This window comes from Hyla sarda, chromosome 1 (genome assembly GCF_029499605.1).
Source record: "Hyla sarda isolate aHylSar1 chromosome 1, aHylSar1.hap1, whole genome shotgun sequence".
Classification (NCBI taxonomy): domain Eukaryota; kingdom Metazoa; phylum Chordata; class Amphibia; order Anura; family Hylidae; genus Hyla; species Hyla sarda.
The window spans coordinates 230,587,798-230,604,279 of record NC_079189.1 but is presented as its reverse complement, the minus strand read 5'-3'; the positions used below and the strand labels follow the sequence as shown (position 1 = coordinate 230,604,279).

The window sequence follows — 16,482 nt, the reverse complement described above, 5'->3', positions numbered from 1 at the left end:
ATAGTTATTTTTTCTGACTAAGCACAAGCTGTATTTGTGTTTGACACATTTGCTCTGCATCGCACTGCTTCTGACATTAATATAAGAAGGGAATGTAGCTTATTGATCTAGTTAACCTTCAAACATATGTTCCCAGGCATTTGCTTACTTGGCTATTTAAACTTGAATGTGCGTAGGTTATGTGCCTTCTGCCTATAATAAATAAACAGCTTTTCTTGACAAATCAAGAATACATTGAACTTCTGTTGAGTCACGGCATCATTACTTACAGCTGCATTGTACGACAACTGTTCCTTCTAAATGAAATGAAAGAATATGTGGTGTAGGGTTAAAAATTGAAACAGCAACCTAGACTATTTAACCTGTAATTCAGTCTGTTGCCCGACATTTTATCAGACGAAGCATTTCCAGATTAATGGCATGATTCATTGACCCCTATAATGTTGTAGGTGTTCCCATTGATTCTGGTTGAAAGGTAAAGAAAGCAGTTAAGTGCTGATGATATGGTTGAGTGCTATGCCAGTGACATTCGATTTTGTCACAAATGTATAGGTGCTTCACTTAGGGTTATAGAGTGCTATCATTCACTAAAGCTTACTTAAAGCATACCTGTTATTTTAAAAGATTTTAAAAAACCTGCCTGGTAACTTTCAGAGAGGCAATAAGTAACTTTTAGAGTGGCGATAAGGTGATTTAGTACTCTCATTACAGTTATTTAGCCATTAAGAGTCCCCACCATGGAGCACAACTATTTATCATTCATTCTATTTCAAGGGGTATGACCAATACTAACCTGTTTGCCAGTAGTACACAAACAGGCACTTACCCCCTTAGTTGCCTAGCCAATCACAGCACAACACTAAGTCCTTATGCTATGCAATGACATAATGGTGAAAGTGCACTGGACAAGATGACTGTTTGCTGGGGGATGATTTACACAGTACACTACTATAGAGAACATGTGGAGAGTATAAGGGTTAACTGATGCAGAACGGGCAGAAGAGGGTAAGTGCAGTGTGGCAGCTATATATGTTGCAGTCTATTTGGCTGTATATTCCCTTTGTGTGAGTAGAACTACTCATGCCTTACCATAGGAGAAAATTGCATATAGAACGCACCCATGGCAACGAGCAAATATCAAGAGGACATCCAGTCTATATTTGTAGGACAAATGATTGATTTCTGATAGCTACTTGTATTCGTAAATATGGTTAATTTCACATAATACATCAGTTTAAATGATGCTTCTTTCTTACAAAAATGGCACCACTACTGTCCACAGGTTGTGTCTGGTATTGCAGCTCCACTCCATTGAAGTGACCAGGACTGAGTTGCAGTACTACACATAACCTGTGGACAGCAGTGTTGTTTGGGGGGGGGGGAGCAGCTTTTTTCTAATCCTGGAAAACCTGCTTAAGCTTATATTTGTGTATGCCTATGTGAATATTGTTAGACTATGATTCCTGGATGCCCAGTATACGTTTTTGCTCCATTAATGCTTGGATTATATTGGTATTTTATAACCCATTATATTAATTATTGGGGAACAATCTACATATGCATATATTGCACTAGCGCTTTATTACATACTGTATTAAATGTATTTCTACTGGAAATGTCTGCCATCTTACTTAAATTTTTTTAGGGCATTATGCCTACATAATAGGTTAGTGTTAGGTCCCGTGCCATCTGAGAAACCTTGGCGTTGGTGTGCGGGCTCAGGTATGTCCTTCATCTAAGGATACACTGGCGAATGTCTCAATTTTAACATCAGCGTTGAGGGATAGCCAATGTCATTGTATACATCTACCACAGTAGTGCACCCATATTCTTGTATTGTATTATTCTAATTGTTACACATCCACACCGTTTATCTGGTGTAGGATTCTATTGTGGCACTTGTAGTCCGCTGCAGGCATCCTCCATTGTATGCATTTTTATGCTGGGAATCACCCTTAGCAACAGACTACAAGGGCAGGATCTGCTCCCCCAGTATATATGCACAACCGCATTTGGGGTTCAGCACCTCCAGCCATTTGAGACCACGTCTTTGTTGTTGTTTAAATCTTATACTTGGAGGTGTGTAAACTCCACATTTAAGGTGCCTTGATCACTATTAAGGAAGCATTAAGGTCCACCTGTGAGGCTGGCAACATATTAGCCAACTTAAGTGGGGCTTGTAGTCTGTCTCCCTCCTCCCATTGTATGTCACTGGAGAGAACTGGGAGCAGGCTGCATGTCGGCCTAATGCTGCTGTAATTGCCCACTGGCCCCTGGTTTTTGCTTATTACGCACAGATAGGTTAGTGTTAGGTCCTGTGCCACTTGAGAAACCTTGGCGTTGGTGTGCGGGCTCTGGTATGTCCTTCATATAACGATACACTGGCGAATGTCTCTATTTTAACATCAGTGTTGAGGGATAGCCAATGTCATTGTTTACATCTACCACAGTAGTGCACCTAAATTTCTGTATTGTATTATGCCTACATACTTAGGAATTATACTTCATAAATCTATTATCCATGTTTGTGCGCTACATTGGGCTTTTAACTTCGACCTGTGTGTATATGTTTTGAGAGCTTTTTTATTGAGGTATATTATTTTCAATAAAATTGAATAAACATAGATGTCTATATCACATTTTAAATAATAATATAGAATTCATCATAGCACCAATACCAACAATACATGTACTTCCCTTGGAGCAATCCAGATTTCAGCAGAATCCAGTAGATCAAAGTCCAAGGCACCAGGTGAGGTAAAACTTCTATTGTACATTTTAATAAAATAAACAGCAGGCAGGGCAACATAGCACCTGCTTTTACCTCACTTAGTGCCTTAGTCTTTAACCCACTTAATAAAGAAGCCATACAGCAGTATCTCTCCTTAGTCCTGTTTACTAAATGTGTATTTTTTTATTCTTTAGCATGAAGGTGAAATATTCTTGTTCATCAAACCTGACAAAAAGTCAGGGAAAAAAAAGGTAAACGCTGGAGGCAAATCTTCTCAACCATGCAAGCATTTACTAGAAGACAAGAGGTTAATGACTAGGATGCCCTCTTCTGAGTCTTTCGAAAGCAAAACTATTCTGCTGGGATTTTTTACTCACAAGTCCATATATTGATATTTTACCCTGCAAAATACACTCACATGATATTATTTCTTTTTTTTTTTTTTTTACCAATCTGTTTTTATTAGTTATAAAGAATAAATAGAAATACCAACAAGATAACAAAATATCACGAGCAAAAGATGCATTCTAATACAAGAAAATCGTATATCGGTACAATCAATTAGCATATAATCAGTAACATGTTTGATAGCAAATTGGTGTACATCAGGAGGCACCTTTCATTAATATAAAGTGCTAAAACGTAGAGAAACAAAACGACAGAGCACGGTTAGTCAAATGGACTTGGTTTCGGTCTTACAATTATACAGTCAGACAGTAGAATGATATGAAAGACCTTCAGGTTCTGTGAAATATAGAGGGGGGGGGGTGGCCGGGCAGTGATTGGGAGATGGATAAAAAAAACGGTGAAGAGGGGGGGGAGGGGAGATGGTGAGAGTGGAAGGAGTAAAAGGAGACTTTATAATTCCCAAAGAAAAAAGTATACAGCAACTCAGGGCGGGGAGGTGGCAATAGAATGGGTGATTTGAAGGCGCTTATATGAGAGGCATGGGTCCCATAGGGCTACAAATCTATCGTGTGTAAGGGATTGCCAACTAGTTAGCTCTTCCATCCTGCAGATCTGGTGCAGTTTTTCAAACCATTGTGCCTTAGAAGGAGGGACAGTCTGTCGCCATAGCTGAGGGATAAGTGCTTTTGCTGCCGCTAACATATGGGTGGTGTGAGAAGGGGAAGGGCATTGTGGAAGGGCTCCGGGCCTTGGTGAAGTAAGAGCCGATAATTGTACAGTGTCTGTGCTGCGATGCAGACTGACAATGTTGTATGGCTGGGAAGCGAATCCAGGACGGCTCTTACTGGGAATGGTCAAGTGTTGGGTGGGGGCCATTCCCCACAATCCAGGCCGCCTTTTGTGGGACTTAAAGGGAGGCTGCTCCACCAGCTGAGGGGGATTTGCATGTTGCAGCTCACACTGCCAGAGAGCTGAGTTTTGAGATCTTGGAGTGTGGAAGCTGGTGAGCAGAGTGCCTGGAGGCTTGGAAAAGACTTCTTTGATGCCGCATGTCATGGACTTAGGTGTGAACAAACAGCTATGGAACGCAGGTGGACTTTTGTTACTTTTTCTTTGTTCTGCATTTAAGACTGTTTGCTGTTTGCCAAGTGTGAATAAAACACTGAACTTTGATTTGAAAAGTCCAGTTTCCGTGCCTCTATACTGCAACCATTACCTGTCTGCAAGAGCAGGTCATCACAGTGGGTAGAGATTTAACAGAAGGCCTAAACGTGGGTGTAGGTAAAGCAAGTGCAATAAGTGCCATGAAAAGGGATATGGAACAGTTGCATAATAAATTGATTATATCTTCAACATCCTTCCACAAGGGTTTAAGGATGGGACAAGTCCACCAGATATGTGTACGAGTGCCCAGGTCTCCTCCACATCTCCAACAAGACCTGGAGTTAGTCAATCCAAGTCGATGCAAAACTTCAGCAGTCTTATACATCCTAGACAGTAGTTTGAAGTGGTTCTATAACTTGCCACATGATATTATTTCTAATATTATATTTTCTACATTTTACATTCTTTTTCATCTCAACATTATAGGGGGCCATTTATCAAGGGATACAAAAGTTGCACAAAAAGTTGCATAAGCATCCAAGCAAATTTTTGTGCGACTCTTGGCTGGAAGCAAAAAGCTACAAAAGAGCCTACGAAAGTAAATTTTAGTTTTCACTTTGCAGTGGTCAGGGATTTATCAAGTGTGAAAGTCGCACAAAAAGTGGCAAGCCCTCCAAAACAGCGTAACTGTAAGCCAGCCCGGTCCTGGCTTACAAAATGACTTTGGAGAGCAGATTTTATATTTCCCGCTGGCAGCCGTGTTCACCACTCCAGCGGGAAATATGATATTACAACCCTATTATGGAACCCAGGCTGCATCACTCTGCAGCAGCCTGGGCTCTGTCATATTTTCTCCCCGCTACCCTTGCAAAGGTGGGGACATTGCTTTACACTCCCCCCCCCCCCCCGTGTCTCCCACCCACACTGCACATCTCCCGTCTGTCTGCTACCTGTTGCATGACTACAACTCCCAGCATGTCCATGCAGTGAGGGCATGCTGGGAGTTGTATTCTTGTAGCAGGCAGGAGATGTGCAGCTTTAGCGGATGGGAGACAAGCTCTGCAAAGTTTTTCTATCCCCTACTACAATTTCACATTTCCTGCTGGGTCCCGTGATTGGCCGGGACCAAGCAGCCAATCACGGGACCCGGCGTGAGCTTTGATATTACTGTAGGGGATTAATAAAAAATATGCGGCGGTGTGGGATGACACCTATCATAGCTCTCCCCATTTCTCCCTGGCTTTGCTTCCCTTTTAGAATGCATAGAGAAACATCATTTTTTGCTATAAAAATATACCTATGTTTTGCGCTGTTGTTATTCTACTGTGTATTTGCACTGGGATCATTTGTCAAGCTTTGATGGCAGAAAAGTTACTGTTTTACATTGCTTGCTATTACACAGCTATACATGTAGCCACCATAAATCTTCTATTAGCAACCATAACTATCTGCTTTGCTACTCTTTTGCTGCTGCCTGTGACAAATGGAGTGGAAATATTTTTTTTTTCTGTTTAACTGTGCTCAGGGAATAGAAAAATATGGCGGTAAATAAAAAAAAATAGTAGCACACTAAGTGATCTGCAATGAATTTTGCTATATTAAGTCCCACTGCTCACCACTACCTTAAATATGTGAAACACAGTAAAAAAAAAAAAAAAGAAAAGGGGGGGGGGATGGGAAAATAGAAGTACCTCATTCTTTTCATGTACATGTAATTTTTATGTCGCTTTCACCAATATTTCACAAAAAATAGCATATAGCATATTAAAGCTGCTATTGTCTTTTCCATCTTGTCAAAGGGAGGGGGCATATCCTTCTCTTGCCTGCACTGTGATGACTCCTCCCCCTCCCTCACTCTGCTGACTCAATGCTCTTGGAGGAGCATGGAAGCCCTGCACTGTAACTTTTCCTCCCTGGATTTATGCTGTATACACACACATACACACAATGATTATTGGAGATTGCCTGTACTCTACCACCATAATAAATATAGTGAGTGTATGTCTTGCTATGTCATTCATGTATGTCATCCTTTGCCAGTCCTGTAATGCTGGGACTTGTAGTTTTGTAATAGTTGGAGGTACAGTGTTTGAATAACTCTTTTTACAGCAGTGTTGCCTTCAGCTGTGTGCCTACAGATTTTTCAAAACTACAACTCCCAGCATGCCCAGACATCCTTTGACTGTCAAGACATGCTTGGAGTTGTAGTTTTGCAACAGCTGGATGAACATGTTTGGTAAAACTCTGTGTTACAGCAGTGTTGCGCAGGCTGTGTAACTCCTGCAGCATTGTCAATCAGCCGTCCATGACCCTTGGACACCCTCATGCTGCTGTGGGACTCATCAGTGTTCCAGGTGGTATTAGGACCCCTAGTGGTGGAATTTTCAAAGACAGTTTTCTTTAATAAAATGTGAACTTTTTAAATAAGTATATTAGAAAAACAATTTTTTGCCAAGATGTACAAAATATAAAAAGTTTTCATATCTGACAGCGCCCATTAAATTATATGGTGAGGAATATACTACCACTATGTTACAGAACAACAAAACCACTGTGGTCCCTTTGGTATATATGAGAGATTTGTATAAACAGAAAAATGGGGGGGGGGGGAAACAATGCCGCCACACCCTGTGCCTAATTATCCGTTGGTGAGAGAGAGGTGCGGTAATATGAAAACTTGCTCACCTTCAAGTGTTTTTGTTCAAGGGCACAACACCGACGCTCACCTTGTATTGAGGGCGTACTGTAGGTCCCAGCCGCAGACCAAGTTGATCCGCCTCCAGAGCCCTGGGGGGGGGGGGGGGGTGAAGCAATGCTGACTCTCACGCAGTCCGTGCGAGAGGGAAGAAAAAGACACTCTGGTGGCGCTTGCTGGAGGTAGACGGCGATTAACCGACAGCCGGACAATAAAATAATAAACAATATATGCTTTATTAACCAATAAGGGGTAACGCGTTTCGAGGGTTTGATTCAATCTCCTTAAACCTCCTGTTTGATACACACCTCACTACTACAATTGCAATTTTGAACATGTGTTGATGTTTCTTTAACCCCTTAAGGACGCAGGACGTAATGTACATTTATGTCCTAAGCATAACCGCGGGCATCGGAGCGATGCCCGTGTCATGCGCGGCTGATCCCAGCTGCTGATCGCAGCCAGGGACCCGCCGGCAATGGCCGACGCCCGCGATCTCGCGGGCGTCCGCCATTAACCCCTCAGGTACCGGGATCAATACAGATCCCGGCATCTGCGGCAGTGCGCGACTTGAATGAATGATCAGATCGCCCGCAGCGCTGCTGCGGGGATCCGATCATTCAGAACGCCGCACGGAGGTCCCCTCTCCTGCCTCCGTCCGGCTCCCGGCGTCTCCTGCTCTGGTCTGAGATCGAGCAGACCAGAGCAGAAGATGACCGAAAACACTGATCTGTTCTATGTCCTATACATAGAACAGATCAGTATTAGCAATCATGGTATTGCTATGAATAGTCCTCTATGGGGACTATTCAAGTGTAAAAAAAAATGTAAAAAAATGTAAAAGTAAAAGTAAAAAAAAAGTGAAAAATCCCCTCCCCCAATAAAAAAGTAAAACGTCCGTTTTTTCCTATTTTACCCCCAAAAAGCGTAAAAACATTTTTTATAGACATATTTGGTATCGCCGCGTGCGTAAATGTCCGAAATATTAAAATAAAATGTTAATGATCCTGTACGGTGAACGGCGTGAACGAAAAAAAAAAAGTCCAAAATTCCTACTTTTTTAATACATTTTATAAAAAAAAATTATTAAAAATGTATTAAAAGTTTTTTATATGCAAATGCGGTATCAAAAAAAAGTACAGATCATGGCGCAAAAAATTAGCCCCCATACCGCCGCTTATACGGAAAAATAAAAAAGTTAGAGGTCATCAAAATAAAGGGATTATAAACGTACTAATTTGGTTAAAAAGTTTGTGATTTTTTTTAAGCGCAACAATAATAGAAAAGTACGTAATAATGGGTATCATTTTTATCGTATTGACCCTCAGAATAAAGAACACATGTCATTTTTACCATAAATTGTACGGCGTGAAAACGAAACCTTCCAAAATTAGCAAAATTGCGTTTTTCGTTTTAATTTCCCCACAAAAATAGTGTTTTTTGGTTGTGCCATACATTTTATGATATCATGAGTTATGTCATTACAAAGGACAACTGGTCGCGCAAAAAACAAGCCCTCATACTAGTCTGTGGATGAAAATATAAAAGAGTTATGATTTTTAGAAGGAGAGGAGGAAAAAATGAAAACGTAAAAATTTAATTGTCTGAGTCCTTAAGGCCAAAATGGGCTGAGTCCTTAAGGGGTTAAAGTTTGTTTACATAGCCATGTGGAGCTATGACGTCACCTGACCAGGGCCGGGTCAGTGTGTGTTTCGAGTGCTTTTTCTGTTATAAATAGAAGACTCTTACATGTATACTGTATGGACCTGAGGAAGAGGGGAGCAGGTCCCCTCGAAACACGTTGTCCCTTATTGGTTAATAAAGCCTATATTTTTTATTATTTTATTGTCCGGCTATCGGATAATCGCCGGCTACCTTCAGTACGCCCTCAACACAAGGTGAGCATTGGTGTTGTGCCCGGAGCACAACACTTGAAGGTGAGCAAAAAATTTATTTTTCCGCTACAAGGATTGCAGACAAGGATCGACTCATTACAGAGCTGACCAATCTACAAACACCCTTGGAAGGGGCGCCTGAAGACGAACATGAGACTACTGCATAGGGGAGGAGATCTACAATGACAACACTCTTTCATGAACTCGATACTTTACTGTGGGATGAGATAAGTCATAACATTGACATTGATTTTCTAGATAAATACCTGAAAGAAGACCTAGCACCCAGGGGTTTGAGACTTACAATGGACTCCACATTCAGAAATGATTAAATATACACCCAGGAATGGGTACTACTGTTAAATAAATGTTCTAATATGCTCATATCACACATTAAAGATAAATGCACAAAAATACAGGAACAACTCCTATCTAAAATAAATAAAGTAATGGCAGAACTAGAAAAATACACAGATATTCATGAGTTTCACAACTTAAATAAGAATATATCTGCCAGAACCACTAAAACCCAGAGAGATCTGATATACAAAAAGGCAGGCAAACTCTCATGAGACAGAGAGCACAGGAAAGAAGGGGTATATAGATGCTGGCACAAAAAAGATAGCAAACAGCGCCCAACAACAGACCCACCAGCCCCACACAGGGAGACCCCCCAAATCTCCCACATTCCATATACCCCCACGAAACCAATACAAACACCAATATGGTACAGGGAAATGGACATGGAATAACACAGTATGCAGAAAATACCCACAAACCAAAAGATTAGCACAACAGGCCCACATGACATCAAGGATGACTACCACTGGGCAGAAAAAATTGCCCTCACCCAAGTCCCCCCGGACTAGGAGGGACACGAGACCCAATACCAGTGCATACACTAAGGATGACCTGACCACACCCATCAAAGCTGGACCGTTTGGACTGGCTGCGGATGCGCAAGAATTTATGAATAGCTTGCGTGAAATCATCGGAAGACAAACGTAAGGAGGATATAATCTTTGATGTGGAACACATAATTCCGACAGAACTCCAACTTTCTCCCTCCCTAGGATCACTTGAAGATTCTATTCTCACAACACACAGCTCCATCGATGCAACACCGACAGATGTGATGAAACAAAGTAACCCTATCGGAGACAAAGACGGCATACGGAAACTAGACAGTTCCCTGTCAGGGAATATTGTATCAGTACACTTTCTACAACCCCTCAAATCCGAAGCGGAGAAAGAGACCCCGCATCTAAACCAGGAGGATGAAGAAACCCACTCTAATGGACCTTTTTTAGACAAAGGTTTCCATCTACAAATGAGGGCAATCACTGACTATTTCCCCCCAAAGAAATCCCAAAAAAGGGATGAGGGGGACACCCCAAGAAAGGGAAGAAATGTAAATCAACATCATCAAAAAACCAGACAGATAAAAGAGACTTAACTACCACGATCAAAATATTCAATCTATCAGACCACATTTTAAATAAAAATGCTATCTCGCTATTACAAAAAGGGCTATCATTCTGCCCCCACCACGACCCAAAGAAGTTCGACCTCTTCCATGACCTTCATCAATTCACTCGCCACCTGATGTTGCAACGCCACTTTTTACTACAGCAGCAGGGAACTCCTCAAGAAGCTGGTCATGAGACCAGCTGACAAGGGAGGGGGCCTGGTGATCCAGGGTGATCGGGAGCAACCCATTCCCGAAGTTGCAGAAAGAAATCCTGGCAACCCTGAATGAGGGCCTAGCCAGAAATATCATCACACAACAAGAAAAGAAATTCATGTTCACTACAAACCCTTTGGTACCATACTACTATCATCTTCCCAAGGTACATAAAGACCAAGTCCACCCACCAGGAAGATCCATATTATCTGGGATCAACAGCAGCACCAGCAGAATATCCCAATATCTGGACATATTCCTGCAAGAATATGTCCAAAGCTTACCTAGCTACTTAAAGAATTCAGACCAGCTGATCAAACTCCTTCGGACAACACCTTGGGAAAAAGACATGGTCCTAGTCACCATTGACATGACGGCGCCCAACTCGAACATCCGCCATGACCTAGGTATGAGGTGCACAAGGGAGCACCTTGAAAAAGACCCCGAAGTCCCCCAGGAACAGGTGAGTGTTCCTGATAAAATGCCTACAACTGGTCTTTTTCACCTACAATGGGACAATGTTCCAGCAAATACTGGGTAACGCCATGGGAATGAGAGTAGTACCGGCATTTTCCAACCTGTTTATGAGTTGCTTTGAGGAGTGTTTCATCTACGGAAATGCACTCTTCCAGCACCATTCAACCCTCTATAAAAGATATATAGATGACTTGTTTATACTATGGCGAGGAAGCATGGAAAACATGGACCAACTGGTGCAAGAAATCAACAGCAATGACTGGGGCATAACGCTCACTCCCAACTTCTCAAAAGTAAAGATTGAATTTTTGGACTTGGAAATCTCACATTTGGGGAACACTATACAGACGGCCAGCTTTTTTCAAAGTGGTAGACTCAAACAGCGATATCCCCTTCTCAAGTGGGCATTACAAGAAATGGCGAGAGAACATGCCATTTGGGCAATACAAAAGGGTGAGAAAAAACTGCACCAACCAGAAAACTTTCAGCAAGTAAGCCAAGACCCTGGAGGAGAGGTTTACCGCCAAAGGATATGCCAAGAATTTGCTAACGAATGCCTATCTAACAAAAAACCTTACTCAAGAAGAGTGTCTGGATAAAGAAAGTGAGGCGAGACAAGAACAACAAGAAATACCGCAACAGAAGAAATTAGAAGACAAAGCCAGCCTGAACTTCATTAACAATTATTCTGCTGGCCAAAAACTGTAAAAACTATTCTACAGAAACACTGGTATATACTACTGTTAGATCCCTACCTTAGGGAAATCTTCCCGAAGGTCCCCTGCATGACCTTCCGGCATGCACCCAATCTTCGGGGGATGATCACCCCGAGCAGATTGAAAAGACACACTACCAGACAAGAGGAACACACAGCAAGAACAACAACAACAAAAAATTTAAATGTAATAAGCCCAGATGCCTCTGCTGCAGCACCATTCAACACGGGAAGACATCCTTTGTAAGTATGAAGACAGGGGAGACTTTCCAAATTAAAAAACACCTGACCTTCCAGTCAAGCTATGTGATATATCTAATCGAATGCAGATGCAAGAAGCAATATATCGGATGCACGACTTAACCCCTCCACAACAGGTTGAACCAACACCGCATGAACATAAGAAGACACTATCAAATAGATGGATTGTCATGGCACTGCAGCAAACAGCACCAAGGTGTTGTGGACTCCATCTCCATCATTCCGATTGATCATATTCCAATCCATACAAACAACAGATTTGAAGCACTGGTCAAAAAGGAAATGTTCTGTATTTACAGCCTTGAATCCCTACAACCACACGGACTGAACGAGATGACAGAACTCATATACTAAAATCCATATTTTACTGTACCCATAATCTCCTAGTCCACTACCCCTACCAGCTAACAGCGTATGAATAACTCCTTTAATCCACCATCATTCCATTTGTAATATCACCCATAGCTGGTGGCCCAGCAGCATTCATGTGTCTTATGTGCCTTTCATACCAGACAACAGCCATCAGCATATACTTGCATTATATACAGTGGGGATCAAAAGTTTGGGCTTGCCAGGTAAAAATTTGTATTAATGTGCATAAAGAAGCCAAGGAAAGATGGAAAAATCTCCAAAAGGCATTAAATTACAGATTATACATTCTTATAATATGTCAACAAAAGTTAGATTTTATTTCCATCATTTACACTTTCAAAATAACAGAAAACTAAAAAATGGTGTCTGCAAAAATTTGGGCACCCTGCAGAGTTAAAATATTGTACTGCCCCCTTTGGCAAGTATCACAGCTTGTAAATGCTTTTTGTAGCCAGCCAAGAGTCTTTCAATTCTTGTTTGAGGTATCTTTGCCCATTCTTCATTACAAAAGTCTTCCAGTTTTTTGAGATTTCTGGGCTTTCTGTCACGCTGTCACGATTCGGCTAGCTGGAGGTGGATCCTCTGTGCCAGAGAGGGATTGGCGTGGACCGTGTCGGTGGACCGGTTCTAAGTTGCTACTGGTATTCACCAGAGCCCGCCGCAAAGCGGGATGGTCTTGCAGCGGCGGTAGCAACCAGGTCGTATCCATCGGCAACGGCTCAACCTCTCTGACTGCTGAGATAAGGAGTAGACAAGAGCAAGGTCGGACGTAGCAGAAGGTCAGGGCAGGCAGCAAGGATCGTAGTCCGGGGCAACGGCAGGAGGTCTGGAACACAGGCTAGGAACACACAAGGAAACGCTTTCACTGGCACAATGGCAACAAGATCCGGCGAGGGAGTGCAGGGGAAGTGAGGTATAAGTAGGGAGTGCACAGGTGAGGATACTGATTAGGCCTGCTGCGCCAATCAGTGGCGCAGTGGCCCTATAAATCGCAGAGACCCGGCGCGTGCGCGCCCTAAGGAGCGGGGCCGCGCGCGCCGGGACAACACAGACGGGGAACTGGTCAGGTACGGGAGCCGAGATGCGCATCGCGAGTGGGCGCGTCCCGCATCGCGAATCGCATCCCGGCTGGGAGTAATATCGCAGCGCACCCGGTCAGCATGTCTGACCGGGGTGCTGCGAATGAGAGAACGCTGCGAGCGCTCCGGGGAGGAGCGGGGACCCGGAGCGCTCGGCATAACACACGCACTGCTCTTTTAAGGTCTATCCATAGAGATTGTGAAGGCCATGGCAAAGGAGATTGTGAAGGCCATGGCAAAACCTTCAGTTTACGCCTCTTGATGTAATCCCCCGTGGATTTCGAGGTGTGTTTAGGATCATTATCCATTTGTAGAAGCCATCCTCTCTTTAACTTCAGCTTTTTCACAGATGGCATCAAGTTAGCATCCAAAATTTGCTGAAATTTTATTGAATCAATTTTTCCTTCTACTCGTGAGATGTTCCCTTTGCCACTGGCTGCAATACAACCCCAAAGCATGATTAATCCACCCCCCCTGCTTAACAGTTGGACAGAGGTTCTTTTAATTAAATTCTGTTCCCCTTCTTCTCCAAACGTACCTTTGCTCATCCCGGCCAAAAAGTTTAATTTTAACCTCATCGGTCCACAGAACTTGTTTCCAAAATGCATTAGGCTTGTCTATATGTTCATTTGCAAAGTTCAAACGCTTATATTTGTGGTGAGGACATAGAAGAGGTTTTCTTCTGATGGCTCTTCCATGAAGACCATATTTGTACAAGTATCTCTTTATACTGGAATAGTGTACCACAACTCCAGTGTCTGCCAGATCTTTCTGGAGGGATTGTGCAGTCAAACGTGGGTTTTTAATTGTTTTTCTCACAATCCTGCGAGCTGTTCTGTCTGATTTTTTTCTTGGTCTTCCAGATCTTGCTTTAACTTCCACTGTTCCTGATGACTGCCATTTCTTAATTACATTCCGAACAGAGGATATTGACATCTGAAAACATTTTGCTATCTTCTTATAGCCTTCTCCAGCTTTGTGAGCTTCAACTATTTTCAGTTTCAGATTTCTAGACAACTGCATAGAGGAACCCATGGTGCTGATTGTTGGGGGAAGGTCAGATGAGTCTGGGCATTTAAAACCTTTGAGATTGACATCACCTGGTCTTCACAGATGATGATTGAGAACAATCCATGACACTGGCAGGTCTCAGCTTTGCAAAGGGGGCAGTACAAAATATTAACTCTGCAGGGTGCCCAAACTTTTGCAGACACCATTTTTTTGTTTTCTGTTATTTTGAAAGTGTAAGTGATGGAAATAAAATCTAACTTTTGTTGACATATTATAGGAATGTCTAATTCATAATTTGATGCCTTTTGGAGATTTTTCCATCTTTCCTTGGCTTCTTCATGCACATTAATACAAATTTTTACCTGGGGTGCCCAAACTTTTGATCCCCACTGTATATGTGTATATATATTCCATATATTCCTTATATACTTCTACATATATACCAACAACAGTTATCAGCAAAAACTTGCACAATATCTATCTATCTATCTATATATATATATATACACACATATATATATATATATATATATATATATATTCTTTATGTATTTCTACATATATACCATGCATATCCTACTATGTTTCTCCCCCTCCCCTCCCTCCCAACATATCCAGGCTCTCCCCTTACAGCAAACTCCACTATGTATCCGCTCCCTTGTCCCTCCACCTCCCTCCCGCCCTTATAACAATAAGACACCCACTATTTTAAAAAGTCATTTTATTCTGTCTGTTTTAATTCCAAATCTCTGATACCTTCCTAACCTTGACCCTCCTAACCATTAGGGTACGGCTCTCCATCCTGTCTGTGCCGGGTGCCAGCTTGTACGGACCCTGAAGAAAGCGCATCCATTTGCTCATATACACATCGAGCAGTCCTGGAGTGCGGTGAAGCGCAACCCATGACCTTATCAAGCTGGCGCTAAACACAGCACACAAGCCGGAGCATCATGAATCACACAAAGCCCACACAGATGCCGAACTCAAGAGACGTCAGAGAGCAGCGCTTACAGTGCTCGCGATCTCTCAGCACTGCGCATGCGCACAGCCAGTCGCCGCCCCGGAGTTTACCTGCAAACCTTATTATGAATGATTCATGCACCTTAGACCTCCTGTTTGATACACATTTCACTACTACAATTGCAATTTTGAACATGTGTTGATGTTTCTTTAACCCATTAAGGACTGAGCCCTTTTTCACCTTAAGGACTGAGCCCTTTTTTGCAATTCTGACCACTGTCACTTTATGCATTAATAACTCTGGGATGCTTTTACCGATTATTCTGATTCCGAGAACGTTTTTTCGTGACATATTCTACTTTAACATAGTGGTACATTTTTGTCATTACTTGCATCCTTTCCTGGTGAAAAATCCCAACATTTCATGAAAAAAGATTTTGCATTTTTCTAACTTTGAAACTCTCTGCTTGTAAGGAAAATGGATATTCCAAATACATTTTATATTGATTCACAAATACAATATGTCTACTTCCTGTTGGCATCAGAAAGTTAACATGTTTTTACTTTTTGAAGACATTAGAGGGCTTCAAAGTATAGCAGCAATTTTCAAAATAATATTTTCAGTTTTGCAAAAATAAGAATTTTTCAGGGACCAGATAAGATTGAAATGGATTTGATGGGCCTTTCTGTGAGAAATACCCCATAAATGACCCCATTATAGAAACTACAATGCTCAAAGGATTCAAAATGACATTCAGAAAGTTTGTTAACCCTTTAGGTGTTTCACAAGAATAGCAGCAAAGTTGAGAAGAAAAATCAAAATCTGCATTTTTTACACTAACAGTAAAAACAGTAAAACAGTAAAAAGGCTAAAAAGCCCCCCAAAATGTGTAGCCCAATTTCTCTTAAATATGGAAATACCTCATATGTTGACATAAAGTGCTCTGTGGGCACACAACATGGCTCAAGAGGGAAAGAGCAACTGTAGGATTTAACATTTTTTTTTTTTTGCTGTCATGGTTTTTGGGGCCATGTTGCATTTAGGAGGCTCCTATGGTGCCAGAACAGCAAAAAAAACACATGGCATACT

General features: G+C 42.0%; 1 protein-coding gene across 1 annotated transcript in view; it reads right to left on the bottom strand.

The window, feature by feature from the left end:
• RASGEF1B (RasGEF domain family member 1B) overlaps nt 1–16,482 on the bottom strand; it is a 404,503-nt gene that overhangs the window by 373,898 nt on the left and 14,123 nt on the right. The window lies entirely within an intron of this gene.